The 4,239-nt window shown below is 39.2% G+C and overlaps 1 non-coding gene across 1 annotated transcript; it reads right to left on the bottom strand.

Annotated features, from left to right (window-relative positions):
* Positions 1 to 2,844: 2,844 nt before the first annotated feature.
* Positions 2,845 to 2,953, bottom strand: LOC136468163 (small nucleolar RNA R71). The gene has a single exon (XR_010761700.1). It is a non-coding gene; the product is annotated as a small nucleolar RNA R71 (small nucleolar RNA).
* Positions 2,954 to 4,239: the final 1,286 nt, after the last annotated feature.

The raw sequence follows: 4,239 nt of genomic DNA on the forward strand, positions 1-4,239 counted from the left end.
GCTGATCAAGGACTGAAAGTTAGAACGATGTGGAAAAGAAAATTTTTAGCAACTAGACAAGTCTCAAAGGATTGAAAACTTGATAATGCAAACTACAAATTAGGCACAAATGAGAGGTTGTAGGTTTTCTATTTGTCTTTGTGTGGACTGTAGGTATATAAAAAACTATCCTACCAAAATAAGAATGATCCTAACGAGTAAATGGAGGCTCTGGTACCAGATGATGGGCACACGTCTATGGATCACGTGTGATGAGTAGTTGTGTCCCGATCATCTTGAAGGATCTATGAACTTGATAACTTGTCACTGCGTGACCTGGTGAAGAGGCAATGCACCGCGAGGCTACCCACGTGACGAACTACTGAGACAATCACCCTTCCATGTATCGACGAAACAGCCCACGCAATCATGCCATATAGATGTGAAGGCACAAACTGGGTGAACCACAGTTCGACGTTCTACAACTCCCTCAGGAATCGAAAGAACAAGTTTGCAAGCCTCTCAAGACTCACGCTAGAACAAGAACTCAAAGAGTTTGTATTTCTAAATTTGCAATCTCCAAGTTACTGTTCACATCACCCATTACAGGGATATATAATACTAGTTGAGTTTCAGTTTGGAAGAAATAAATGAGAACATGTAGTGGAAAGTTGTAACACTACTTTTATTAATAGCCAGGCCTAGTGCGACGCATGGATGGTTGGCATTCTTTTGCATTCATGCTGGAACATGTGTGGATAGCAACCCGGTTGCTGGCTGCATGCATTCCTAACTTCCGAAATATTTGCTTGCACACCAACGACTGTTATTCATGGTAGCTAAATGTTCTTTTCTCTCTCTCTTGTACGTCTAGGTTCCTTGCTTATATTTGGCGGGCAGAATCCATTATCATCCCACGCTTGTTCATGCACTCCATCATTCCTAAGAACATTGAAACAGGTACTCAAAATCATAGGCCCATTCAACATAATCTGATAATTAAGCATAAGGTTAGCGTTCACCTGAGAATGAATTTCCTTCTCCAATTGTTCTGCTCTATTCCTTGTAATCGGACTAGCTATATCAAATGTAGTTTCATTTGGAGATGAGTGAATGCTAGGAATGTCCACATTACATATTCTAGGGCATAGCTAGCTAGGCTAGGTCTAGAGGAAGGCAAGCTTTGCTCAGATTCTAGATCTTATCAAGAGCGTGGCTCGGTATAGACCCTTGTATCCTCTTTTGTATCTTTCATTATTCATATGTTTGCTATTATTGATTTGGCATTGTTCTTAATATTACTCATGTTCCTAGTTGTCATGTTCATCATCTACTTTGATCATATGCTTAGTATAGTTAGATTATCATCATGTTCAAGCATAAGTTCGTATAGCGCTCGCTCTAAGGTACCAGGAGTGAGTGGTCGACATTGTGTAAGCATGGTGCTTATACGTTGTTTACCTATGGATGCACCCTATATTCTGGACCATGTGGTAGATTGCGGATGTGACACTCCCATTGAGTCCTTTGTAGTCCACTACCCTGAATATAGGACAAGTAGGATCTAGTTACGAAGGAAGACAAGCTATGTTCTTAATCTTCCTTAGTAATATCACTTATGTGTAGATATGAAGTTGATCTTAGCCATGACTACTAAGTGTAATTGCACTAATCAACGTATGCTTTGACTTGTAATTAATAAAGAATGACTTAGGAATTATTCCTCTAATATTCTACTTAGCCATGCTAATGCCATAAAGAGGAGTAGTCTGAGTGATCATTTATCATTACTTACCATTCATATACATTTATCTCTTGACTTATCCCTGTTGTCAGTAGAAGTTTGGTTATGATTCATCTCTCCATCATATGTATAAGTTATCAATATATTCCAACTGCCCGTCCTTACCTATGGTAAAAATATAAATAACTGATACTTGGAATACTCCTGGGTGAAGTGCTATAATAGTATATTATTTGTGTGCTTGCAGATCCCTTCATATTCATATTTATATTCTTTCTAGTTACATAAAATATTAGAAGTACTTCTTAATATCATTCTAGTAGCTATGCTGGGTAGTACCAACAAGCATTTTTGGCATCATCGCTAGGGATGTCAACTTAGTAAAAGCGATGCTAAGAAATGTCAACAACATTAGGTGGCTATTTAAAACAAGTGACAAGGTAATAAATAACAACAAGCATTTCTAGCGCCGTTGCCGGGAAGGTAGCTATGCAATCAAAAGGAATATTGATAAACTTGTACTTATTGATGTGATTAAGGAAAACCATTAACCTCTGCTCAAACAGGCTTACCCTTGTCCTATCTACTTTTGTATCTTATGCAGGGTAATGTATGACCGGTTTTGAACTTCCGACAAACTACGTTGAAGATCTAGAAGCATTAATCAGGAGAACTAGAGCTAAACTCAAGAAAGTTTCAGCATTAGAATCAGAAGACATCTAGACAAGGCGAAGCCTAACACTAGTTTTTGAAGCCATGGCCAACAAGACTCTCCATGAATTCTCTGCTCCAACTACGGCCAACATCCATACTGGACCAGCGATCAACATTGGAGACAATGGTTTTGAACTTAAGCTAGCTCTCATAAACATGGTGCAAGCTAACTAGTTTTGAAGAAAGGTAGATGAAGATGCGAGTGCTCATCTCCAACACTTCCTAGAGATCTGTAGCACTTTCACCATCAATGGAGTTACTAGAGATGTCATATTACTTCGCCTCTTCCCATTTTCACTTTTAGGGAAGGACGAAGCAATGGTTCTACGCCAATAAAGGTAGAAACACTACATGGGATAACTGCTCCACTGCCTTCCTAGCAAAGTTCTTCCCCATAGTCAAGACCAATGCTCTATGTGGGAGAATGTCAAGTTTTCAATAACAATATGATGAATCTATCCCAGAGGCATGAGAATGTTTTCAAGATTACATATCAGAATGTCCTCATCATGGGATGGAGGATTGGCTACTCATGCAAACTTTCTACCATGGGTTGACAAATAGCACCCATGAGAACATGGATGCCACTGCTAGAGGTGCATTTTTGTCACTCACAATCGCACAAGTAACAACTCTCATGGAGAAAATGGTCTCCAACCAAGGTTGGAATGAAGAACGCCTTTAGACCCGCAAGAGAGGTGGATGTATGCATCAACTCAAGGAGGTAGACATGTTGTCTGCCAAGATGGATATACTGATGGAAAAGCTCGAAGACTGAGCCAATGAGAAGCAAGAAGTCATGTACATTCTTGATTCCCTCATGATGTGTGAAGGGTGTGGAAACACTAGGCATTCAGGTAATAACTATCCTGAAACCCACAAGGATGTGAACTTAATCAACAAAAGCAATTATCGTCCTCAACAGAATCAAGGATGGAATCAGCAACAAAGGTCAAACTACCAAGTAATTACCAAGGTAACTATCAAGATAATAATTTCAACAATTTCAATAATCAACCACCCTTGAGAGAGTTAATTTCCAACCAAGCTAAAATTATGGAGGGCTTATCTAGAAAACTAGCTTCCAATAATAAAATTTTAGAAAACATAAATAATAGAATGGATAGCTTCTCCTCTGCCATTAAAAACCTACATAGCTTTAATAAAATGATAGAATCACAAATAGCTCAGCTGGTGGCTACTGTTCCTCCTACCAACAAAGGTAATATTCTAGGGCAACCGGAAGATCTTTGAACTACAAATCTTGTTGATATTCACAATGTAGCGTACTACTACATACAACCATCAACGGGAAGGTGGATAGACTATTCCTTGCCTGAAAAGATAGGTGATTCAGGAAGACCTATCATCCCCATTGCCATTGGACCTCACTGTATTCCAAGAGGCTATCTGTGACTTCGGAGCAAGTGTCAACATCATGACAAAGGTAATTTATGATAAAATTAATGGAGATACTTTGTTGTACACAAACATGTGTTTGCAGCTTGCTAGATCAGTCACTCTGCTACCCTAAGGGTGTTATTGAAGATGCCATTGTTCGAGTGGGACAATCATATGTGTTTGGCATGGAATGTTTCGAGTGTAGACTTTGTGGTTTTAGAAATAGGTGGAGATGTAAGGGCACCCATTATCTTGGGTTGACCCTTCCTAAGCACCACAAAAGCCATCATCTACGTGGATAGTGCCAGGATTTGTTTCATAATCAAGGATAAGAAGGACAAATTTACTTTCAAGAATCATATCTTGTAATCTCCTAGACATCCACAAATGCTTACTTGCCC

Source organism: Miscanthus floridulus, chromosome 7 (genome assembly GCF_019320115.1).
Source record: "Miscanthus floridulus cultivar M001 chromosome 7, ASM1932011v1, whole genome shotgun sequence".
Taxonomy (NCBI): Eukaryota; Viridiplantae; Streptophyta; class Magnoliopsida; order Poales; family Poaceae; genus Miscanthus; species Miscanthus floridulus.